General features: G+C 46.1%; 3 non-coding genes across 3 annotated transcripts; all 3 read right to left on the bottom strand.

Moving 5' to 3' along the window:
* Positions 1-21270: 21270 nt before the first annotated feature.
* On the bottom strand, positions 21271-21343 carry TRNAV-AAC (transfer RNA valine (anticodon AAC)). Its single transcript has one exon. It is a non-coding gene; the product is annotated as a tRNA-Val (tRNA).
* A 312-nt stretch (positions 21344-21655) lies between these two features.
* TRNAP-UGG (transfer RNA proline (anticodon UGG)) lies at positions 21656-21727 on the bottom strand. Its single transcript has one exon. It is a non-coding gene; the product is annotated as a tRNA-Pro (tRNA).
* Positions 21728-25299: 3572 nt separating this feature from the next.
* Positions 25300-25372, bottom strand: TRNAT-UGU (transfer RNA threonine (anticodon UGU)). The gene has a single exon. It is a non-coding gene; the product is annotated as a tRNA-Thr (tRNA).
* Between the last annotated feature and the right edge of the window lie 1003 nt (positions 25373-26375).

The following is a 26375-nucleotide window of genomic DNA, read 5'->3' on the forward strand; positions in this document are numbered from 1 at the left end:
GCAAGAGTGAGAGGATAATTGCCAGGGGAAAGATCATCCTTCTTCTGGGATTGGGGGAAGAGTGGAGGTCCTGGAGATTTTCAGTTTTGTGGGTCCTAAAATGGATGAAGTGTGAGGAGATGTCCGGTTGAGGGTGGAGCAGGGGGACCCCTCTGGCTTGGTGTTAACAGATCTTTGGGTAAAGTCTCAGGTGCTAGTTTTACCAACGATAAGTGATACCAAGGGGCCTTTCTAGTACTTTCACTGCTGTAGGGGTGGTGAGAAGGACTGTATAAGGCCCTTCCCAACATGGTGGGAGTGGCTTTCAGATTCAGGTTTTAATATACACTTGCTGTCCTGGGCTCAGTTTAAAGTCTGAAAGGGTGGTGGGGAAAGGATGAGGTAATACATGATGGGCCTGTTCCCTAAGAAGATCCCTAATGAGCAAAAGAGTAGGGAGATACTGGCCTAAAAAAGGCAATGAGCTAGAAGGGAGAGGTGTGAGAGTGAAGGGCCTGCTGTACATAAGTTCAAGGGGGCTGAGGCCTGTGGGCTTTTGGGGATCAGCCTGTAGGCGTATGAGTGACTGGTAGGTAAAACAAAACGAGAGATGATTTCTGAGGTGAGAGCATGTGTTACTGCTGTAGCATCCTCTGAAGTGCAGGGAAAAGCCTCAGTCTGTCCTGAAAAGGTATCTGCTAGGGTTAGAAGATAGTGTGTCCTTTTGTGGGGAGGCATGTGAGTAAAGTCAATTTGCCAATCCTGGCCAGGAGTGTACCCTCTGGCCTGGTGGGTGGGAAAGGATTGGAGCAACGAGTACACAAAGGACAGTTTTGAGTGATTTGTTTTAGTATCTTGGCCATGTGTGGAGAGTAATATAAAGGCTGAAGAAGGCATAGTAGGGGTTCATAGCCTATATGAACTGAATTATGGAAATCTAAAAGGATTTGCTCAGCTTGTGTGGTAGGGAGGACACAACCACCAGAGAGAGTATACCAGTTGTCCTTTCTCTGTGCTCCCAACTGTTGGGGGTGTTGTATTTCTTGGAGTGTGTATTGGGATAAGGGCGTAGGGGCTATGAGAAGGGCCTGAGCAGGAGAGGAAGAGTGGGGGGCCTAGTGATTGAGCAGACTGTTTTGCGATTAGATCTGCCAGTTTGTTTCCCTGGGCTATGGGGTCATTGGAGGTTTGGTGTCCTCTGCAGTGTATAACCCCAACCTCCTTTGGGAGTTGTGCAGCCTCAATAGCTTGTATTAGATTTACTATGGCATAACCCACCTGAGGGGCAGGCGTGGAGGTGGCGCTCCCGTCTATGAATGACGTAATGGGATGCGGGGAGATGTGTGGGAAGGGATTGAGAAAGAGGTCTAAAGCCTCCATGCAATTATGTTCTAAGGGTCATGAGTGTTTTGGGATGAGAGTGGCTGGATTTAAGGGAGAGTGAGGTTTAAAGGAGAACTGGGAGTTTTCAGTGAAGTAAGGTGAATAAGTTGTAGGCAGGGAGGGGAAAGAATTGGCTTGACCTTATGGCTGAGAAGGTCTTGACTGTTTGTTATCCAAAAGTTAGTTTAGAGCTTTCTTGTGCTGTAAGAGTGGCTGCCACCAAGGCCCGTAAACAGGGGACCATTCTCAGGCTGTGGTGTCTAGCTGTTTAGAGAGGTATGCAACAGGGGAAAAAATATCTCCTGCCTCTTGTCCCAAAATCTTCACTGCTGATCCTTGGGTTTTGGTGATGTATAGGATAAAAGGATGAGATAGGTTTGAGAGAGATAGAGCTGGGGCTGCGAGGAGAGCGGCTTTTAATCACGGGAAGGGAGAATGAATGGGTTTTGTGGGATCTAAGGGAATGGCAGGATCCCCTTTGGCTGCCCATAAAGTGGCTTTGCTAGCACACCAAAGTTAGGAATCTATAGGCAAAGACACCCTGCAAGCCCCAAGAAAGAAAGGATTTCACCCCTTGTGGTAGGAGTAGGGAGTTCAGAAATTAGACTCTTGTTATCCACCATTATTTCTCTGATGTTGGGGGGGACTCCCAAGTAGGTGACTGAAGGAGAAGAAATTTGGGCCTTCCTGGGAACAATGGATATCCCCTGGTGGGCAGCAGGAAAGTAAGGAGAGCAACAGTGTGGGCCTGTGAATCCTCATAGGAGGGGCTACAAAGGAGGAGGTCATCCACATATTGTATTAAAGTGCTAGAGGTTGCAGGAAGTTCAGATAAGTCTTGAGCTAAGGCCTGGACAGAAAGTGGGGGCTATCCCAAAACTCCTGGGGCAGTACTGTCCAAGTAAGTTATTGGGAACAGCTTATGTCAGGATTAGTCCTGTACTAAATGGTATGAGCTGTTAGGCTTTATAACTGGAAGGATGGGTGTATTAAAATGTGAGTGGGTAGGCCATGAGAGATGAGAAGAAAGGAGTTTGTGTATGATGGTTTTTAAGCCTATCAGGTGTTTGTTAGTGATGGGGTACTGTGGGACATTAGGGGACAAAGAGGGGTTCCGCAGTTTAACAAGGATAGGGGAATGGTGCATAGCAATGGAGGGAGAAGAAGCATCCCATACTAGGGATTAACCTTGTATGAGGGGGAGGAGAAGGTGGAAGCCCCAGGGGCCAGGTCTGGCCAGGAGTATTGTAGCTGGAGTTACAGTGTTTAGGGTAAGAGTAACTTTGAATTTGAAAAGGATGGCCCATCCCAGTAAGGGGGTTGGGCATTGAGGCATTGTTGAGAATTTGTGTGTGAACTGGGTGTGATGTAGGGTGCAGGAAAGGGATTGAGTGATCCATGGGCAGTATTCTGATCCCATGACCCCTACTACTGTGATAGAGGACAGGGCTGTTGGTCCTGCATATTCAGGAAGGATAGAGTGAATGGCCCCTGTATTGATGACAAAAGAGATCGGCTTACCTGCTATGAGGCAAATTACCCTGGGCTCATGTGTGGTGACCTCCATGGGGGCTTCAGGCCCTGGGCATCATCAGTCCTCCACCTAGGCAAAGCCTAGAAGCTCCAGTAGGGACGGCCATGAAGCCAAAGGCTGTGGGTTAGGGACTGGGCCACTCCCTCTCTGGAGAGTGGCACAGTCAGCCCCCCCAGTGACCTGGCTATTTGCAGTGAGGACAGGGCCCAGGAAGTGGTCATGGATTGAGACATGCTCATGCCCAGTGGCCCAGTTGATCACATTTGAAGCAGTTCTCAGGTGGCTTGCCTCTTGAGGCAGCCAGCTTTAGAGTATGTGAGCCACGGATGGCATTAGGCAGGAGCTGGTATTTGACCTGATCTCTTTTATAGTTTTTTTTTTTTTAATATCAGGGGCTGATTGGTTAATTAAATGAGAGTGTAAGAGGGCCATGCCTGCAGGGGAGTTTGGGTCTATACATGTGTATTCATGTAAAGCCTCAGAGAGGTAGGTTAGGAACTCACTGGGATTTTCAGTGGATCTCTGTGTGATTTCTCTAAGCTTGTCATAATTGACTGACTTGTGAGTAGCCTTTTGGAGGCCATAAATCAAGTGTGTGTTCATGTTATCCCAGAGATCCTGATCCCCATGACCAGCCTGGTGGTCCCAATTTGGGTCCGTGCAAGGAACAGCAATGGCTCCCACAGGCCGCCTATTATTTTGAGCATATACCTGAGCTGCTATCCAGGCCTGCTCCCTGTACATGGACTTGGACAATTCCTTCCATCCCAGCCACTTTATGGAGGGGATATAAAGGAGCCAGAGCTGAGGTGGGGTTGTTACCTGATGAAGGGGGAGAAGGAGACAGGTTAAGTGGCTGTGTGGCTGAGGCTGAAGAGAGGGAAAAGTTGGAAGGGCTGGTGAAGGATTTGGAGCATATGGAGGTAGTCAAGATGGCCTGTATGGGTAGCAGAGTAGTCTGATGGATTAAAAGATTAATCTCAGTCCAGAAGGGGAAGTCGAGCATGAGCTAAGAGAATTTGAGACATAGGACAGTTTTGACAGAGAGAAGAACACATTCAGAGATAGGAGAAGGCTCAAACATAAAGGAATCTCTCTGTCTTGCCACTTCAGTGAGTATCTAAATTGAGAGTGTCATCTTTTGGCCATTGGAATCCATTGTAATGAGGTGTTCGAGTTTTAATGTCTCCCTGGAGGCCAAGAAATTGGCCAGAAGATGACCCAAGGGTGTAGAGCATGGAGGTTTGGATCATGAGGATCCTGTGTAGAGGTTGAGAGAGGGTGTGGGCAGTCCTGGTAGAAGAAGCATGCCAACAAAGAGCGTCCTCTTTGGTGCCCATCTTCTTTTCAAGAGGAAAGCCATGACCAGATAATGAAGCATCCTTCAACAGCTGCGGGGCATGAGAAAAGTTCCCTCAGCCAGGCACCTGGGCTTCATAGAGACTGGAGTCATAGAGAGCAGTCGGGGAAACTCGTAGAGACAGGACAGACCCACTGACTCACCCTGAATTGAGGCTGGTGTTGGATGCATTGGTCTGAAACAGCAAAAGTAGAGAGTCCCATAGGCACCTGGTTTCAGCAGGTCCAGGAAGGGTGGCCGGGAGGCAGCAAAGCAACCCGAGAGAGGAGATTGTCTGATGGCATGGCCAAGACCCTTCCCAGGTTTTGGCACAATAATGAGAGAAAGTGAGCCAAGATGTCAGGTATCATTCAAGCTTTATTAAAGGAAAAGAATCTGCTGGGCTGTGCTCAAAGTGGGGAACAGCCCAGGGCTGTCATGAAAATGGGGGACAGCTGCTAACCTAGGGCAGTGGGAGCTTATATTGGTATGTTGGCACCAAGACTTGGCTGATGTAATTCTGGGGTGGGGATTGAGTTAGGTCATGGGGATGGAGAGTTCTGCACATGCGGAAACGGTGAAAGTTTTGTTTTCTCTAAAACCGTGAGGCTTCTTGTAAGAGAGAACAGGGGAGGGGTTTGGTGCTGGAGTGGAAGACAAGGCCAATGGCTAGTTTGTGCTTATTGTGTGCACAATGGGACCAGTCATGTCCAAGATCCAACACAAAGCAGAGGCAGAGAGGAAGCAATGGGGTTAGAGGGCAGGCAAGGCCTTGAAGACATCTATTGAGCCTTCTTTCTAAGTAAAATGTGGATCACTAAAGGGTTTAAAGCAAGGAGGCACCAGGTCCCATATGCAGTGTAAAAAGATCACTCCATGAAAAATCTGTAAAATCCGGATTGTAGAAAACATTGTAGGACAGAGGACCAGGTTTCTACAATAAACTGCAAGAAAAAAGAGAGGAAAAAATTAAACTATGGATTAATAGGCTGGAGACAGGCTAACCAACTGCAATGTGTAGGTCTCTTTTCATTCCTGATTCATACAAACTTTTAAAAGTTTACAAAGTAGTTGGGGAAATTTGAATCATTTTGAGGGGTGGGGGACTGGAAGGCATGATTGACAGCCCTGTGAGGTTTCCAAGTAGTAATGTTCAGTAGGCAGATATTCAGTAAGTAATCAACAGAAATGGGATTCTAGGACCCCAAAATGCCTGCTTGGAGAAACAAATGTCGATTATCAGTAGAGTTGTGATATCTAAAGCCATTACAGTTCGTAAGCAGTGAAGGAAGAGGGTGTGGAGAAGATCACGCCTGACAGTATATCAGCATTCCCAGGAGAATGAGAAGTCGAGGGGAAGGAAACAAGAAAAATGAAGAGGAAGCCAAACCAGACAGCCTCACAAAGTTAGCAGTCATCTGTGCAAGATGCCAAGAGGCCAAGAATGGGGAAGTCTGAGAAGGGCCCATGAGGGTAGCAACCAGGGAGCTGTTAGCAACCTTGACAAGAACAAATCACGTGGAGTGGTAGAGGCAGAAACTAGACCAGAGTGAGAGGAAACAGAGGTAGGGGACAGTGCCCTTAGGAGATTGAGAGATGGGGGACCATCCTATTAGGCCTCATGGCCAGCTTAACATCAGCACAGCCGTGATAAGCAACTTTCCACCCTCTTCTCCCTTGCCCCTCCCTATCTCATGTTAATCAACTTTCCACACCCTACCCCCTTGCTTTCTGAGAAAAACCAGAGTTTTTGCAAAACAGATTTTTATACAAAAATGACCACCCAACACCCTTCCTCTAATTCAAACTTTATAAAACCTTTTTAGTCTGTACAGGGGCAGGAGCTGATCTGACTTGGTCTCCCATCCACGCTGGTGGAATAAAGCTTCTTGGTTAAAATAGCACCTAGCTTGGGTCACCCTTTTCTATGTCTCACCAAACCTAACATTTATTGGCCCCAAGGTGGGTCTGTGTAATTGACTCCCAGACACCCTGGTCACCACAACCCCAGCAAGGTTCGTGCTCTCTCTCTCTCTCCCTGCTTTACCCTCAGGATGGGGCCTGGGACTCCAGGGAAAGACTTTCTCTTGCAACCTGGGAAGCAGTGAGCAGTGGCACCTCATCCCCAGCTTACTCCCAGATCCTGAGTGGCCCTTCATCCCCACCTCCACCTACCCTCAAACCTTCTCTTTCCTCTCTCTCTCTCTCTCTCTCTCTCTGAGATCTCCCATGAAAAGGCGGCATAACTGATGGCAACTGCAGGCCATTGGCAAAGGCTACACCTCGGTACGGTCTAAAGGCCCCAGGATTGTTCACCCCAGTAATCAGTGCCCAACAAAGTGGAAATCTCTCTTTCTCTTCTGCTCCACCTCCACTATCCTGTCCCAAGACTCCAGCCAGCTGCTTTTTGCCACCATACTACATTGCAATTCCTGCATCCAACATAGGCCATTGATCTCTGCTTAGGTGAGTGAATTCTTGTTTCCCTCTCACACGGGAACCCATTCACAGACAGTCCACGACTGTCCTCAAAACTCCAGTGTGAAGGCCGGCCCGTGGCTCACTTGGGTGAGTGTGGTGCTGACAACACCAAGCCAAGGGTTAAGATGGTCATCTTTTTTTTTTTTTTTTTTTTCTTTCTCGTGACCGGTACCCAGCCAGTGAGTGCACCGGCCATTCCTATATAGGATCCGAACCCTCCGCGGGAGCGTCGCTGCACACCGCACTCTCCTGAGTGCGCCACCGGCTTGGCCCAAGATGGTCATCTTTAAGAAAAAAACAACCCCAGTGTGGGGGTGGCAGCTCCCCTCTCAGCCACACTGGTGGTGAGGCACCTCCGCACTTAGGGATGCCAAGTGTCATTGGTTTGCCTGTCACTCTCAGATCCTCACAGATTTCTGGGGACAACTGGTCTTTGCTGAGAATCTCAGGGTCTTGAATTTCTCTCACCCCCCCAAATTTACATTTTCACCTCATGGGCAATCAGGTCTCATACTCCTCAAGACACCCCTTTGTGGTTCCTTTTCCATAACCTAAAGACTATTGAACTTTCACCTGATATTCACCCAAAATGGCTTATTTACTTCTGCAATACTGCCTGGCCACAATACAAATTGGACAATGAAAGCAGGTGGCCAGAACATTGCATTTTTGATTTCCAAATTCTCCATGATTTAGAAAACTTCCTCAGTTGCAGTGGTAAATGGTCTGAAGTCCCCTATGCCCAAGCCTTTGTTTAACTTCATTCTCACCCCCCTCTCTGTCATGCTTGCATCTATCTTTTCTCTAATCTCACCTCATGGGGACTGTCAGCATTGTGCGAGGCCTGCTCACACTCTGCCTTACTAACACCACCAAATGCTACCACTCACCCCCTCCTCATCCATGCCCTAAAACCAGAATATATTTCCTTTGTAAAATTACATTATCCCATTGCCTGCCCCCAACGTGATTTCTTGTGTATTCATTTGGCTCGTCCTGACATCACCATCCAGACAGATGGAGGGATGGAGAGGGGACTGGGATTAACTTCAGCCCCCCCTCAGGAAGTGCCCTCTGCTCCTATAGGGCACTAATTGTACCTTTTTTAATTGGGGCAGGGTCCTTCCCGCAACTGGGACTGACATAGTGGGCCTTGCTACTGCCTCTCAATTCTATCAAAAACTCTCAGAAGAACTAAGCATAGATAGCATCTCCTCCCTCCACTGGCAGGTCACCTCACTTGTGACAGTGGCTTTACAGAACTATCATCGGGCCCTTGACCTCATTACAGCCAAGAAGGAAGGCACCTGCCTCTTCTTGGGGGAGGAACACTGTTATTACATGAATGAGTCCGGGGTCATCCAAAACGACTTAAACCATTTAAAGGCAAGCATTGATCACAGACGCAAAGGCTTATTAAGCACAAACACACTTTGGGGGTGGCCCCAGCCACTGAACCCTTGGATGCCCTGGCTTATGCCCCTACTAGGACCCCTAACTGTACCTCATCCTACTTTTTGGTCCCTATCTCTTCTGGTGTTTCTCTGGTTTCTTGCAGGCATGAACACAGGCTTTCACCAACCAAAAGGTTGCCAAATTGTTCCTGCGAGGAGGAGATCAGCCCCTCAGAATCAGCGACCCTTCCCCAGAAGGATACAGCCTCCTCACATGCAACCAACACCCTGCCACCTAATTCTTTTACCCGCCAACATAAATCTTTTATTTTTTGCATATCTTCGCCCATCTCCAGCAGGAAGTAGCTTCAGAAGAATGAGACCTTTGCCCCTTTCCCCTTCTCCCTGTACTTAAAAAGCAGGAATGATGGATCTTGGATGTGACTGGTGCCATTGTGCACACAATAAGCACAAAATAGCTGCCAGCCTTGTCTTCCACTCCAGCACAAAACCCCTCCCCACTTCCCTTTATGAGAAGCCTCATGACTTAAACAGAAACCCTTTTGCTTCTGCAGTTCTCCACCCTAGTCGCATAGCTTCAGCATTAGCATAATGCCCCTCTTTGATGGTATCAGCCAGCCCTTGGCGTCCTATATAAGCTCTACCACCCCCACATCTGGTGCTGTCCTCCATCTTGCGGGCAGCCCCAGGCTGTCTTCCACTTTGAGCACAGCCCGGTAGATTCTTTTCCTTTAATAAAGCTTGATTAGTAGAGGCATCTTGACTCACTTTCTTTCAGGACTTCAGACCATTTACCATTGCTACTGAGGAAGTTTTCTAAATCATGGAGAATTTGGAAATTGAAAGTGCCATCTTCTGGCCACCTGCTTTCATTGCCCAATTTGTATTGTGGCCAGGCAGTGTTGCAGAAATAAATAAGCCATTTTGGGTGAATATCAGGTGAAAGTTCAATAGTCTTTAGGTTATGGAAAAGGAACCACAAAGGGGTGTCTTGAGGAGAATAAGAGACCTGATTGCCATGAGGTGAAAATGTAAATTTGGGGGGGATAAGAGAAATTCAAGACCCTGAGATTCTCAGCAAAGACCAGTTGTTCCCAGAAATCAGTGAGGATCTGAGAGTGAGAGGCAAACCAATGACACTTGGTGTCCCTAAGTGTGGAGGTGCCTCGCCACCAGTGTGGCTGAGAGGTGAGCTGCCACCCCCACACTGGGGTTTTGAGGACAGTCGTGGACTGTCTGTGAATGGGTTCCCATGTGAGAGGGAAACAAGAATTCACTCACCTAAGCAGAGATCAATGGCCTATGTTGGATGCAGGAATTGCAATGTAGTATGGTGGCAAAAAGCAGCTGGCTGGAGTCTTGGGACAGGATAGGGGAGGTGGAGCAGAAGAGAAAGAGAGATTTCCACTTTGTTGGGCACTGATTACTGGGGTGAACAATCCTGGAGCCTTTAGATCATACCAAGGTATAGCCTTCACCCATGGCCTGCAGTTGCCATCAGTTATGCTGCCTTTTCATGGGAGATCTCAGAGAGAGAGAGAGAGAGAGAAAAGAGAGGGTTTGGGGGCAGGTGGAGTTGGGGATGAAGGACAACTCAGGATCTGGAAGTAAGCTGGGATGAGCTGCCACTGTCCATTGCTTCCCTGCTTGCAAGAGAAAATCCTTTGCTGGACTCCTAGACCCCACCCCGGAAGTGGGGGGGGTGAGAGAGAGGGAGCTTTGCCAGGTTCATGGCAACCATGGTGGCTGGGAGCCAAGTACCCATCCCCACATTGGGCGCCAATAAATGTTAGGTTTGGCAAGATGAAGAAAGGTGACACTTGGGCCAGACACTATTTCAGACAAGAAGCTTTATTCCACCAGCATGAAGGGGAGACTGAGTCAGATCAGATCCTGCCCCTGTACAGACTAAAAAGGTTTTGTAAGGTTTGAATTAGAGGAAGGGCATTGGGTGGTTGTTTTTGCATAAAAATCTGTTTTGCACAAATTCTGGTTTTTCTTGGAAAGTAAAGCGGCTGGGGTAGAAAATCGATTAACATGAGATAGGGAGGAGCAAGGGAGAAGAGGGTGGAAAGTTGCTTATCATGGCTGTGCTGATGTTAAGCTGGCCATGAGGCCTAATACTAGGATTGCCACATAGCAAGGAGGAAAGGACAGAACTCCCTCTCATCCCATTTCAGGGTCATGTTTTAACAAGTTACAAAACAAAAAGATTTAAGAAACTTGAAAAGCTTGTTCTGCCGGAAGACACTCCCATATGTGGTTCTCAGGTCTTTAATCATGATAAGCAGAATTCAAAGATGGGCCCCAAGATTCTTACCCTGGTATACACTTCCTGTGGAACTCCCTTCTTTTTTTTTTTTTCTGGACAACTGGCCAGTAAGGGGATCTGACCCCTTGACCTTGGCGTTATATCACCCACACTCTAGCCAAGCTAACTGGCCAGCCCTGAAACCCCTTTCCTTTGAATGAATATGTAACTGGCTGAACAGAAATGACTCCATTTTGTTAAACTTCTAAATTAAAAAGTTTTTTTTCTGACTCTTGTAACCTGAACTGCATAGCTTGGAGCTGGACATTAGAATACAATGATTTTTGTTCAAATGATGCTAGAACATGATGATTTTTTTTTTAAGATGACTGGTAAGGGGATCTTAACCCTTGATTGGTGTTGTCAGCACCAGGCTCTCCCAAGTGTGCTAACCGGCCATCCCTATATAGGGATCCGAACCCATGGCCTTGGTGTTATCAGCACCACACTCTCCCAAGTGAACCATGGGCCGGCCCTAGGATATGATGACTTTTGCTCATACTGTACACAGAATAATTATAGAAGAAATTATTAACCCAGGTGGCCATCTTTACTGGCTTACTAACTAGGTCTTTTTGAGGTTAACAGGAAATGAATCCATGACTTGACTTCATGGAAGATGGTCACCATGAATCAGCTCCCACCCGAGAAGTTCTTTGATGTTTATTTGCAATTTTATGATTATGCCTGCACATCCCTGCTTAGATCACCTTGAATCGGTCACCTACCACCTGTCCCTATAAAAACCTTTGGCAAGTCTGGGAAAAGGGGAGATGGTCTTTGAGACATGAGTCCACCATTTCCCCAGGCTGCCAGCTTCCTGATTAAAGGCTACCTTTGCTTACACCAAAACTTGTCTCTCAATTATTGGCTATTGAGCAGCAAGCAAATGGATCTTTGGAATTTCAGAAAATAATATGATTGGGATATCACTCTCACAGTCATGTTATATTTTATGAAAGAGGGGATTTTGCAGTTGTAATTAAGTTTCCTAGTCAGGTGACTTTGAGTTCGTCAAAAGGGAAATTATTCTGAGTGGGCTTGAGTTAATCAGGTGAACCCTTTTAAAAGAAGGTGTAGTGCCAGAGATATGCTGTGTACTACTGGCCTCAAGAAAAGAGAGCTCTAGTTGCTGAGAGCAGCACCCAGCTGACAGCCAGCAAGTAAATGGGAATTTCAGTATTTGAACCATAAGGAACTGGATTCTCTGCCAAAAACCAGGGAGACTGGAAGATAATCCCAAGCCTCAGATGGCATTGCAGAAATGGCCAACACCATGATTTCACCTGGTGAAATATGAGTAGAGGACCTTGTTAACCTGTACTCAGTCTCCTGAACCACAAAAACTGTGAGATAATAAATTTGTGCTGTTTTGAGCTACTAAATTTGTGGTAATTTTTAATGCAGCAATGAAAAACTAATTCAATAGCTTTTCCAATTAATGAACTCATATTTTAAAAAATTTTTGCAAAAATGTTTTTATTGTGTAAAGATTCTTACATGTGCAAAGGTCTTAAGTGCACAGCTAAGTGAATACATATACACATCACCCAGATCAAGGCAGAACATTTCCAGCACCCCAAAAGTTTCCTCATGTCCCTTCCAAGTAAGTACCTGCACCTCCTTCTCCCAGGTAACAGGGTTTCTAACTTCTGTCACCATAGATTAGTTTTGTTCATGCTTCAATGTCATATGTATGGAATTAACAGAATACAGACTTTGTGTCTGGCTGAATTTGCACAATATTAATCCATGAATACTGTTTTTTGTAGCAGTAAGCTCATTATCATTGTTGTAATTATTCTATATATGACTATACATGATTTTATTTATCAATTTTAAAAATGTTGGACATTTGGACTGTTTCCAGTGATAATGAAAGAATATGCTCTGACCAGGTCAGCTAAACTATAGTGTCTTGGGAGATTTGGGATAAGCCAGCAGTCACACCCACCTGTCCTAGGAAATGTTATCATATGATCATTTTACTTAGAAGCAGCTGTAATGGTGCCAAAAAGCCATAAAAATTCGGAGGGCTATCCTTCTACCTCTCCCTTTTGATTTTTCCCCTTTCTTGTGATTGTAAAACGCTAAGCTCTGCTGACCATTTTTGGAGCATTTTCAGGACTACCTAATCTATGTGTCTCCCCAATTACAATTAGCATATTGGGTCAATAAGTTATTGGGTTTTTTTGTTGTTTTTTTTTTTAAAGATGACCAGTAAGGGGATCTTAGCCCTTGACTTGGTGTTGTCAGCACCACCCCCTCCCAAGTGAGCTAACCAGCCATCCCTATATAGGGACCCGAACCCATGGCCTTGGTGTTAGCAGCACCACACCCTCCTGAGTGTGCCACTGGGTCGGCCCAATAAATTCTTGTTACATATATTTGTCCTCAGTTTCTTTTCAGGTCAACACCAGATGTAAGTTATTATGGATAAAGCTGCTGGGAACATTTCTGCACATGGATCTTGTCATTTCTGTACTCATTTCTGTGGAATCGCTCTGTCGCAGGGCAGGATACACTTTCAGTCAATCTAAGATTCGGTACACCTAACATCTGTCTTGCCCTTGTTTATACAAATGAGTGTGGAGGGTGGAAATGGGGGAAGACAGTTTGAGATGTATTCTTTAGCAGATTTTAAGCTCAGACACCAAGTTCTTCAGGCATCTGGAAAGCCAGACTGAAGATCATTGTTTTTGCAAAATTATCCATGATTATCTAGATCTTTTGTTTTTACTTTAAAAGTATCTTTTAATCCTCTTAACAGTCTCTCACAGAGAAGAAGTTTTTAATCGTGGTTATCAATTTTTTTGTAGGTCCTAAAGGTTTTCTCCTACTTTTTTTCTAAAAGTTTTATAGTTTTAAGTTTTACATTTAAATATGTGATCTCATTTGAGTTAGCTTTTGCATAGCTGTGAGGCTTTGGTTAAGGATCACTATTTTGGCTAGGGATGTATATTCTTTTGCCTATAGATGCTCTAGCAGCATTTGTTGAAAAGGCTATCCTTTCTCTACTGAATTGCTGCTGCACCTTTGTCTAAAACTAGTTGGGGAGATAATACTTGTGAATGACATATTCAACAAAGGACTTGTAGCTGGAATATACATAGGACTATCAATAATCAACATTAAGAAAAAATCCTCACCATTAATAGAACGAAGGGGGATAAAAACCACATGATCATCTCAATTGATGCAGAAAAATCATTTGACAAAATTTAACACCTTTTTTATGATAAAAACATTCAACAAATGAGAACATCAAAGGACACTATCAACATAGTAAAAAGGCAACCCACATAATGGTAGAAAATAATTGCAAATCACATATCTGATAACTGATTAATATCTAGAATATATAAAGCACAACTACAACTCAACAACAACTACAACTACAACTCAACAACAAGAAACAAAGTACTCAATTTAAAAATGGGCAAAGGAATTGAATAGACATTTCTTCAAAGAAGATATACAAATGGCCAGCCACCACATGAAAAGATACTTAACATTACTAATCATAGAAAAATACAAATCAAGACCATAATAAGATACCACCTCACATCCATTAAGATGGTTATTACAAAAAAAACAAACAAAAAAACCTCAGAAAAGATCCAAGTGTTAGTGAGAATGCAAACAGACTGATGCTCTTGTCAATTGCTGGTGGGAATGTAAAATGGTACAAACACTGTGGAAAACAGTATAGTGGTTCCTCAAAAATGTAAGCACAGAATTACCATATGATCCAGCAATTCCACTTCAGGGTATATTCACAAAAGAATTGAAAGCAGGGACTTGAACAGATATTTGTATACCAGTGTTCATAGCAGCATTATTCACAATAGTCAACAGGTGGAAACAACCCAAGTGTCTATCAAGGAATGAGTGGATAAACAAAATGTGGCATATACACACAATAAAATACTATTCCCCCTTAAAAAGGAAGTTAGTTCTGATACATGCTACAACATGGATGAACCTTGAATATATTATGCTAAGAAAAATAAGCCAGACACAAAACAATTAATATGGTATGATTCCATTTATGAGGTACATAGAATAGTTAGATTCATAGAGACAAAAAGTAGAACAGTAGCTACAAGGGACTAGGGGCAGAAGGGAACAGGGAGGTATTGTTTAATGAATATAGAATTTCAGTATAGGATGATGAAAAGTCATGGATAGTAGTGATGGTTGCACAGCAATGTGAGTGTGCTTAATATCACTGAAATGTACACTTTAAAATTGTTAAAATGGTAAATTTCACATTATTTATTTTACTAAAATTTTTGAAAGAAGAAAAAACCAGTTGCTATGGTTTGACTGTGTCTGCCAAATTTGTGTTGATTGGAGGTGGGGCATTTGGGAGGTAATTAGGATTATATAAGGTCATCAAAGTGGGATCTCCATGATGAGAATGGTGGCTTCACATAAGAAGAGGAAGAGAGACCTGAGCTGGCACAGTCTTGCCCTCTTGCCATGTGATACCCTCTGCCATGTTAGGATGTAGCAAAAAGGCCATAACCAGGTGCCATAGCCTTGGACTTCCTAGTCTCCATAACCATGAGCTAAAAAGATTTCTGTTTATTATACATTGCCCAGTCTCACGTGTTCAATTACAGCAACAGAAAATGGACTAAGACACCAATTCATGTAGAAGATGGGCAAAAAATACAAAGAGACATTTCATGGAAGAGGAAATATAGGCAGCAAATAAGTACATTAAAAGATGCTTAACATCACTAGCCATTCAGGAAATGCACATTAAAATTGAGGAAAGATATCACTACATACCTATTTGTGGAGTATACATAAAGCAAATGTATTTCACAGGGCCTGGTTTTCCAAAGCCTTGCAGTTCCCAGTTTGGCCTAGCTTCTTAAAAGTACATATAAAATGTTAACCTTGCAGGGGACAGAAAACTTTCCACAAGCTAGTCTCTCTTGTAAGATAAAGAACTGTAGCACAGCAAGGTTGCTGGCTCAAAGGACAGACAGGTTACTGATTGATATGTAAAGACACTGGGAAATTGCTGTAAGAAGAGAATGTTTGCTAAGATCAAGCTTTTGTTGGTGGATCAACCTAATTTCTTGAAAATTGCATTATGGAATGTCACCTTGCTTTTCTCACTGAATGTTACCATCTTCTATTGTTAAACTTGTTAAACTATACTTAGCAAAAAACCCACCTATGTTCTCTTCCTGTAACTTCCTGGTCTGGAGAATAAATATGGGAAGAGAACCCCAATTAGTGATTAATTTCCCAAATGGAAGGAATGCCTCTGTCTTAAGGGTTCCAGGAGATTAACCCCTTTTCAGGGATTCTCACTGCTCAGAAGAGATGGGATTTGAGTAATCGTTGGTGACTCTGTCACCCAGGGGAAAGGGGGTGACAAATCCGTGGGAGGCAAAGCAACACTTATTATAACAGCTAAAATAAAAAATAGTGATAACACCAATGCTAGCAAAGATGCAGATAAAATGAATCTCTCATACAATGCTGATGGAAATACAAAATGATACAGTCATACTGGAAAAGTTTGGTAATTTCTTCTAAAACTACCAAAAATGCACTTAGCATATGACCTAGGAATTACAGTCAAGCATTTATCCCAGAAAAATGCAAAGTTATGTTCATGCAAAAACTCATACATAGATATTACTAGCAGCTTTATTCATAACAATGAAAAACTGGAGACGGTGCAAATATCTTTCAACAGGTGAATGGTTAAACACAGTGTGGTACATTTATAGTACATTTATTAAATACTACTCAACAATAAAAAGAAATGAACTATTGATACAATTGGGATGAATTCCAAGGGGACTGTGCTAAATGAAAAAAGCCCCCTACCTGCCAGCTACAAAAAGAAAAAAAAAAAAAAGCCAATCTCTAGGGACCATATTCTGTATTATTACATTTATATGAAGGTACTTCAAAAAGTTCACAGAAAAATAGAATTAAAAGATAATATGAATTTTTTCATGAACTTTTTGAAGTACCTTCATATAACATTCTTGAAGTAACAAGATTGTAGAGACAGAAACAGATTAATGGCTGTCAGGGTTCAGGGCTGGAGAACAGGGGAGATTGGAGGGTTGTGTGAAGTTATGAATGAGAAGTCTGAGGGAGCCTTGCAGTGACAGACCGTCAATTTCCTCATTTTGTTACTGTACTATAGTTATGCAAGATGTCATCATTGGAGAGGACAGGTGAAAGGTGCAAGGAACCTCCTTTTGAATTTCTTTGCAACTTTCCGTGAATCTATAATTATTTCAAAGTAAAAGTTTCTTTCTTTTTTTAAGTTTTAAAGATCCCAGATTCCAAATCAGAATTCTCTTGTTAGAAGTTAATGCTCTGGGCCGGCCCGTGGCTCACTTGGGAGAGTGTGGTGCTGATAACACCAAGGCCAGAGGTTCGGATCCCATATAGGGATGGCCAGTTGCTCACTGGGTGAGTGTGGTGCTGACAACACCAAGTCAAGGGTTAAGATCCCCTTACCGGTCATCTTTTTTTAAAAAAAAAAAAAAGAAGAAGAAGTTGATGCTCTTAGTTGGGAAGATGGGGAAATACTAATGGCAAGAGCTGTCTGGGGTCAATTCGTGATTCCTCATGGTTTTACAGACACATTTCCTAATCCACACTGGGAACTTCACTGTGTGGCAAAGATGGTCCCAACTGAATGGAAGGTCAAGTTATTAAAACATGACATCCTCAGCTAAGAACATCTCTGCATTTGTCTGAGTCCTGTAGGACACACACATGGGATTAAGAGCAGACATACAGCTATATAGAGTTATGAGAATCATACTGCAATCTTTACATTAGGGAACCATATATCAGGAAATATCTTCACTGGGAGGCAGCAGTAATCCCAGTTTATTCTACTGTAGCACCAGTTACCCTCCCCTCTTTGAATATCCCATTCAAAGGCAGGGCCAGAAACAGAAATCAGACTCCTTCCATCTTCTGGAATTTGAGCCAGCCACTCAAACAAGGTTTGGGAAGATTTAATGACACAAAATATGTTTAAACAGCATGATTTAAATCTGTATCTTCAGCAAGATCATAACTAAGGATATAGATATACTGGTGCAGGGAAAAATCAACAGAAAAACAAATGAAGATTCCTTCACCAAATATTGATTGTTATTTCTGAGTAATGATTTTACAGGTAATTTTTTTTCCTATACATTTTCCTATTTTTTAAAATAAATTTAATGAATTTTTCTATCAGGAAAAAAAAATTTTCCATACAGAGTGCAATCAAACATGTTGTTTTTTTTTTAAATGATGACCAGTAAGGGGATCTTAACCCTTGACTTGGTGTTGTCAGCACCATGTTCTCCCATGTGAGCTAACTGGCCATCCCTATATAGGGATCCAAACCCTTGACCTTAGTTTTATTAGCACCATACTCTCCCAAGTGAGCTGCAGGCCAGCCCAATCAAGCATGTTCTGACAGAAGTCCTCTCAAGACCAGATACCTAGAGCTGGAAAACTTGTTTAGAGGGTAGAAACTTCAGGCAGCATAACTGCATAGAAGGAGGCCTTTGAGAACAGCAGCCAACACGATCACTAAAGAAACACTTCTGAATATCAGTGCCAAGGCCAAAACGTTATAGATTTTTTAAAAAATGGGAGTGGGTCCCAAAACCAGGCACACCACACCAGCACCTCAGGGCCCACCCAGGGACCTGAGGCATGGAGAAGGGGACTAGAACTCCTGCCCACAACCAGGCACACCGCCAGTGCCTTGGGTCCCAAGGCATGGATCCAGGGACTGGACATGCCCCACAACCAGGCACACTGCCAGCACAATGGAGCATGCCAAAAACACTACCTCCATGTGGGTGGCCCACCACAGCCACTACTATAAGCATACCTGCCTCAAAAGTGGCTAGATGCCACAAACACCATGCAGATGGTCCGCCAGACACTGGAGTGCATTGACACAAGAAGAGTCACCAGCAGAGATAAAGAAAAGAAGAGGACATCTCTCTCCACAAAGCCCATTTCAGAGTGGCAGAAGAAGCATCTGCTCTATGATAATATTGGGGGACCTGATCACACCTCTCAGCATTGGACAGATCATCTAGGCAACAAATCAACAAAGTAACCATTATTCTTTCAGAAGGAGAGAAGAAATCTAGGGTAATTAGAGGGGGAAGGGGGGAGAGAGGAGAATGGGGAGAGATTGGACAAGGGGCATAAAGAATAATTATGATTTGTAAAAATATATATGCTAGTAATATTGATTTGATCAACGTATCTCAATGTTGAACCCCCAAAATATGTATAACCAATTTTGATTCAATAAAAATTAAATTAAAAAAAAGAAAGAGCAGAAGTTTAAAAAATAATAAAAATTAAAATGGGAGTGGGTGTGCAGGTTTTCTCCTCCTTTTTTAGTTTATAAAAACAATACACACTCACAGTTAAGAAAGAAAGAAAAAAAGTGAGAGTGTAGAAAGTTTCCCCTGTGCCCATGCCCACTCCCCAAAGTGGAATGGCAGAGGCAACTTCTTGAGAGTCCATCCCAAAACCAGATCATCAGGTCTGCTCTATGAAGCCCAGTCTCCAGACTTCCGGTCAAGATGGCAGAATAGACTGTCCCCAGCATCACTCTGTCCCACAAAACAACTATTAAAAAGCAATGACAACCAAGCTGGGGCCACTAGAGCTCAGGGGAAGAGGAGGAGAGACCTACAGAGTGCATGAAGGCCAGAGAATCCATGATGAGAGAAAGAAACCTCTCCAACCATTTTGAGCCCCAGCCACTTTCAGGCTGGAGCTGCTGAGTGCAACAGCAGGAGCCAGCAAAAGCCACAGCTGTGCCCTTCAGATGAAGTGGCAGGGGAGAAGAGGGCCTTAGTAGCCCCTCAGGCCAGCAAGACCACTAATAGGGTTCCTGTGGACCCACATAGAAGTGAGGAGCCACACAACTGAAAAAAAGGAGCCACTCAGAGGCCAGTGAGTCATTGCAAGGGACTGGTGTACAGCTCGTCCCATGGGAAGTGTTTGCAGCAAGGGCAGTGGGGGAGACGGGCCCACCAGGAGAACACTGGGGCACAGCAAGGACAGCTGATCTGCCCCCCAATCAGCATAGGACCAGTCAGAGGAGACTGGTCAGTAATACAGAATTGCATGGGGTGCAGTTTGCTGAAAAGACTCAGGCCCAGGCCAGTGTTTCTACACAACCAAGTTGCATTGGATTTCACTAAACCCAGAAGTCCTATAAAGTCAACCATTAAAACCTGAGCTGTACAAACAGCCTTCCTCAGGGAATCAACAGCAAAGCAGCAATGTAGCTCAACTACAGAGCTCAAGTACTGGTCTCCACAGGAAGTTCCCCGACTTTAGAAGTAAGCAAAGGACAACAAATTAGTTCCAGTGTGGCGTTTAAGTGGTGGGAACAGCAAATAATTCAACACAGAACTGAAAGAAAAAACAGAGTACCCACAACCAGAGACAAAGTTTGATATTAACCATTAAAGGTCTCATTTCACCAAAGTACATCTATAACACCTAGAAGGACCGTAAGTCTGCTGGTCTCCCAAGCCAGAAAGGGGGGACAACCAAGCATACCACTGGAGCCATGGGCCACCTGGGGTCCTGAAGCATGGAGTGGGGACCAGATCCCCTCCCACAACCAGGCACACCATCACCAGCACCAACTAGGTAAGGAGCATGCCGAAAACATCACCTCCATGTGGGTGGCCCACCACAGTCACCACAATAACCATGGCTGCCACGAAAGCAGCTAGATGCCACAACCACCACGCAGATGGCCCACCAGCCACTGGAGTGCATTGACACAGGGGAGTCACAAGCAGAGATAAAGAAAAGAAGAGGATGTCTTTTTCCACGAAGTCCATTGCAGAGTGACAGAAGAAGCATCTGCTCTACAACAATATTGGGGGACCTGAACACACCTCTCAGCATTGGACAGATCATGTAGGCAACAAATCAACAGAGTAACCATTACTCTTTCAGAAGGAGAGAAGAAATCTAGGGTAATTAGAGGGGGGAGGGAGTAGGGGGAGGGGGAGGGGGAGAGACTGGACAAGGGGCATAAAGAATAAGTACTATTTGTAACAATATATATGCTAGTAATATTGATTTGATCAACATATGTCAACGTTGAACCCCCAAAATATGTATAATCTATTGTGATTGAATAAAAATAAAATAATAAAATAAAAAGAAGCAGCAGCCCAGTTTCCACGCGATGGCTCTGTCCAAGCGAATCCTGCTTCCTGCTGAAAGGGATGTCGTTCTGCAATGACCTGTAGATTCATCGCCGTGTTTGCTCAAGAACCTTGGGGACATTATGTTGAAGGATTACACGTAAAGGTTTCCCCACCGCCACCTAATTAAATTGCGTGGCCAAGGGATCTAAGGGACTAGATTATGGCTCCAGTCCCTTTGGGGGCGAGGTTCAAATTCCACCGCTTCCCAGCCGTTGGATAGTGTTACCTTCTCCTCCCTACCCTCCCCGCAATGGATTACACACAGGAGGACTCAAAACGAGCAAGCCAGTCCTCGCAATGCCACATACGCGGGATGTGGGGTTACGTTTGGTAGCAGGCGGCTCTGCCGTAGACCGAATTCGTTCCCGTCCTTCCGCGCTGATATAGCAGACAAAGGAGATGCGTTTAGGTGTTTCACAGGTGCCCATGGTTGAGGCAGGAAGGCCGAGGTATGGATACCTTTCCAACCTTCCTAGGAGACCACGTGGACATAGCGGTGGGTTGTCCTGAACGACTCTCAGCTTTTTCTCAATGTAATAGATTCCAATCGGTAAGTAAAACGGGAACACTGTTTCCGCCCGGTTTCGAACCGGGGACCTTTCGCGTGTTAGGCGAACGTGATAACCACTACACTACGGAAACCCGCTGCGTGGAGGATCTTCTATTATTACACACATTACTATTCAGGGACTCTCAGGTGTCACTGGAAACATGTTCCTGCGCCTAAGGGAGGGCCCTAGAACTCACATGGGCAGAGAAACTCGTGCACGGGCTCTGTGTCCTATCTCTCAACAGCGACCCTTGGTTACTGGCTGTTTCACCCACTCTCTTATCCGCGCTCTTCCCGACCCTCAGCTCTCTGGGAAATCTTGATGGTGCACCCCTTCGCAAGAGTCTAGGACAAAAACAATCAATGTAACGAGATCTTCGTACTTATCAACAAAAAAGCTATGTGGGCTCGTCCGGGATTTGAACCCGGGACCTCTCGCACCCAAAGCGAGAATCATACCCCTAGACCAACGAGCCAGCTGACGTGGTGTCCTTTGGATCTTTCCATAGTGCTATTCTCTGTGCATTAAAGTACCGCCTAAAAAAATGGGTTTTATCTCTGGAAGTTTTGAGCCGCCCTCAGGGTTTTGGAGTTCCTCAAGCAAAACCTATCCCTACTCATGTCCACGCCATTAACTCAGCCACAGGTAGCTTGGCGCTACGTAAATGCTCCGTGTCCCTTGACGCCTCTGAGATCTCTTGGAATACGAATGAACGCCTCTGTGCCGGGGACACTCGAGGAAGCTGGAAGGGCTGGGCGCCCCCTCCCAAGAGAGCCCAAGTAAGGCGCGAATCTTGAAGATCGGGGGCGGGGCGCAGACTCAGGGCGAACCGGAGGGTTCCGGAAGAGAGCGCCGTGCTTGGAGAGGGCGCTGGAACGGCTGGGTCGTGAGCCGCGAGAGGCGAAGAGAAGCCCAGGTCGTCCCGTCAGACTGGCGCGCCTGGTGTAGGGGCGGAAGGTCGTCTTTACCGTTTTACGAAAATATAAAAAACAATACAAACTTATTTGTAAAATGTTCAGAAAATGTAGGAAAGTGTGAGGCAGAAATGACCGGTGATCGGGAAGCGGCTCTCTCCCGGGTGACGCTGCACAAAGTGGTTGGTGCGCAGCCTCAGAGACGCCGACGCGTGCGCGCGCACACGCACACGCACTGCCGAGGCCTGGTGCCCGAGCTCCTTCCTCCGCGCGGTCCCCAGGATTGCCCCCAGGGGCCTCCTGCAAAGGGTGAACCCGAGGCGCCAGCTCTGCGGGATTTCTTCCCCTCCCTGGCCTCGGACCTGCTTCACCCAAAGGGTTTTAATTGCACTAGGTTATTTAGTAGTAAAAAATAGTGATTCAATTCCCTGCTGTAAAATTCGCCATAACCCACTCAGAGCTGGGCCGCTGGTCTATTTTTGTGTCACCGGCAGAGTAATTTCTTACAGAGATGGCTGTGATGAAACAGTACTGGAGACGGACTGTGGTTAACCTACCCTGAGGGAAAAAATGCTAATTTTTCCCTTCTAATTCTCGGTGATCTTGCTCCGCCTCTGCGCTGACCGCTCCACTCACTCTTCTCTGTCCCTTCCACGCAGGGCTTCCCTGGGTTACATCCTTGGCCTTTGGCTCTTCCCACGATGAATATCCCAGGTGAGCTGACTCACCCAAGTGTCCGTCCCACCCCGAATAGCCCTCCTTCAACCCAGCCCTCGCACACACTGTAGAGGATATTGACTAAGAAGTTATTAATTAGATAGAATTAAGATACATAAATTTTACAAGACCAAAGTCCTTAGTTGAGGAGGCCAAAGCCTATAGTTAGGGGGCCAAAGCCCAACCCTTTGGAAAACACGTAGGGATGCTGAGATTGAGAAAGACCAGAAAACTTACACGGGACTAAAGCCTTTGATGCAGATAAGAAAATTGAAGCAGAACGGGTATTGTTCTGGGGGCAGTTGCCCTTAGTACAGCTAGACCTAAATGATTAGAAAGTATGTAAATTAAAATCTGCAAGGATATTCTGTTAGATTAGTTAGTGCCTGGGGGACGTTCCCCATCTCGCCCTAGGCTGTTCCTTTGAAATTCTTAGGGAGTTAGGCGCTTTGGTGATTATCTCATTGTTTCTTTTTGTATGTCACATAGCTTAGTTTTATGACTCCTTTTGATGGTATATTGCTTGATCTGTTTTATTGCTTTGATCTCTACATGCTTAAATGAAGTTTGTCACATAGCCAGCTTATGTTTTCACTATGATTGATTAACCATCTGTTTTTCTTTTGTGACTTTCTTGTCTTTACAATAAAAGCTGAAGCAAAAACTGACTTGGGGCTGTGCCTTGCTACTCCTTCCTGGAAGGAGTCGTCTCGGAACAGTCCCTTCAGGCTATCCATCGCTCTTAACGCTTGCGTCTCCGTCACTCTGTGAGAGGTGACAACACACGCCTCTGCCACCAGCGGTACAAGGGCGTGAGCCTGGGAACCCTCCTTCCAGCACGTCACCTGGATCCGGCCTGATTCTGATTCTGCCAGGTGACCTGTGAATGTACTCGGCCGCCCTTCCTTGGGCACGGCTGTCATGCCCAGACTCTGGATCCCCCTGAGTGCATGTCCTGAGGTTAATTCACCAGTTTGTTCAACTATTATCGGGGACCACCTGCCACCACCCCCACCCCACCCCCACACACACACGCACAGACACACACACACCCTGGAAATCTACGGGCTTAGTGGAGAGGGTGGCTATATTTAAGACCCGTTGTAGGTCGCCGTTGGTCCCTGCGATCCGGCTTTTACATTAAGGTAAAATTCCTGTGGAGCCGGCGCTTTGGGGGTGACGAGTCCGAGGATCCCAGGACGCGTCCAGGTCTTGACCCCAAATCTTGGCTCTTTGGATGGGAGCGGGCCTGGATGAGGGAGGGAAGCGTGTGCCTCCTGACATGGGCCATTGATACCTGTTCCCTCCTCCATGCACCCCACTTATTCCATTCACTCCTCTTCTGGCCTCAACCACTACTTCTACGTCGAGTGGTTTTCTCTCTGGTGTACTGGGCGCGAATTCTGTTTTCGAATCCTGAGCAACCCTGGAGCGGTGCCAACAGTTGGCCAACCCCCCATGACTCGCTCAAGGTCTCTGTGAGGTTTCCATAGGCTGCAAAGAAGGCTGCAGCGATTTGGGAATGCTCCGCGGCACCGGGCCATGCCTCTGCCAAGGCCGCCAGGGCGCGTTGTGCCCGGGAAGGCTGCGGAGGGAGGGTGCCCCCAGACCCCCACCAGGCCTGGTCCTGCACATCGGGCAGCGCCCCGGTTGTTCAGAGGACTTAGCCTCATTTTGTACACCTCACTTCTGTCAACAGCATAAATTAATAAGTCAAAGTCCTAAGGTCAGCATACATCAGTTGTGTAAATTTTTTGTTTAAAAGAAACTAAATGCGTTAAAAAAAAAAAAAAAAAAAAAAAGACTGGAAGAGAATGTGACAAGGCTACAGCTTTTATTTTTTAATTTTTTTATACCTCCCCCCGCCCCAAGGCTATAGTCTTTAGACCCGGCTGTCACGAATGTGGACGTTTGCACATTTCTTTACATAATTCCACAGAGAAGAGAAACGAATACTTAGTAGGAACCAAGAGGCCAAGGACACAAGGCCGCCGCGGGCAGAGCAGCAGACCTAAAGCTCAGTGCGCGTGGAGGGGGGAAGACGAACGCGGCGTGGGCAAGGAACGCGTTAATGTCGTCGTCTCCATCCTTCTGAGTGGATTCCACCCAGCAAAGGATGAGAGACTAGGGCGAGCCTTGGCCCGAGTGGCGACAGAAGAACGGAGAAACCCACCATGAGCTCGCGGAGGATCGCGGGACAGAGGGCGCACGGGGTCGGACAATCAGTGCTCGAAACGAAAGGAGGTAATGGGTCTGGCTCTTCAGCAGATGACGGGAAGGTAGAAGGAGAGTTGGGCGGCTCGTACCTGAGGGGCAAAGAGGAGGTAATTCCGCCAGGATCTGTCCTCCCAGGAAGGCTCACCTATTTTCGTATTTTCTGAAAGGGATGAAAAAAATGTGGGAAAACGCCTCCCCTAGGCCCCAGCGAGATTTGAACTCGCGACCCCTGGTTTACAAGACCAGTGCTCTAACCCCTGAGCTATGGAGCCAACTACACGCTGTTATCCTGCACACTAGTGGTTGACGATGCCGCCGTCACCGCGCAGCCGCAGACTGACAAATTAAGGAGTTGGATAATGAAACTGGGCCGGTATTTTTCTGCCCAACAGCTGCCGGCCTCGATGGAGAGATCAGTAAGTGTAGGTGCTGCAACCCAGCCGTAAATCCTGGGAGAGAGCCCTGCAAGACAGATCCGACATTCCGCGCGCGCGGGGGCGTGCGGCTGGCGCAGGGGGCGCCTACGGCGGGCGAAACTGTGAGGAGCGCCGGGAACCTTAGATGGGGCCGGCTGGTGTTCAGAGGCGAGGGCAGGACTGGGGAGCCGGGGCTTTGGCTTGTAGTGTTAGGATGAGGGTCCAGAGGTCAGGGCTACAGGAATGGTTAGGGTAAGGGTGTCAATAGGACTGTCCTGCGGCGAATCCAGGTGCGAGCTGTTAAGGTGGGACCTGGAGTGGGCTGGGTAGTGAATGAGGGAGCAGTGGGGAGATCAGGTCAGGGTGTTTGGAGGTGCTGGACCCAAAAGGACTGGGTCAAGGCGGGTGTAGGTGGGGCGCTTAGCCCCTACCTCACCTTTGGGTGAATAAGGAAAAGGCAAACCTGACGGAGTGCCTTGACTGAGAAACTGGTCTGTCAGGGCCGCTAAAGGGCCCATGAGGTGGAGGACAGAGACAGAGAATGAGGGCCCAGGTGAGGGACAGGATTCCTAGCCTGGCAAAGGACAGAAAGTGGTGCTGCAGATGGTGGACCTTGGCCTGGTGGCCCAGCCTGCCCTATGGCCCCTGCCAGGCCAGCTGACTTGGGGCACAGGGTGGCCAGGCCAGGCCCGTCTGGATGCTGAGGAGTCTGGTGGCAGGGGCCTGGGTTCTCAAGGCTCTGAAGCTCACAGAGATCTGGGACTAACAGGTGGGGTAAGAAGGGACCAAGTTAGGCTAGTCATTGTTCTCAGAGAGCCAGGTGTCTCAGAGAGCTTACGATCCCAAAGGATGGCAAAGG

Source organism: Cynocephalus volans, chromosome 2 (genome assembly GCF_027409185.1).
Source record: "Cynocephalus volans isolate mCynVol1 chromosome 2, mCynVol1.pri, whole genome shotgun sequence".
NCBI classification, from domain to species: Eukaryota; Metazoa; Chordata; class Mammalia; order Dermoptera; family Cynocephalidae; genus Cynocephalus; species Cynocephalus volans.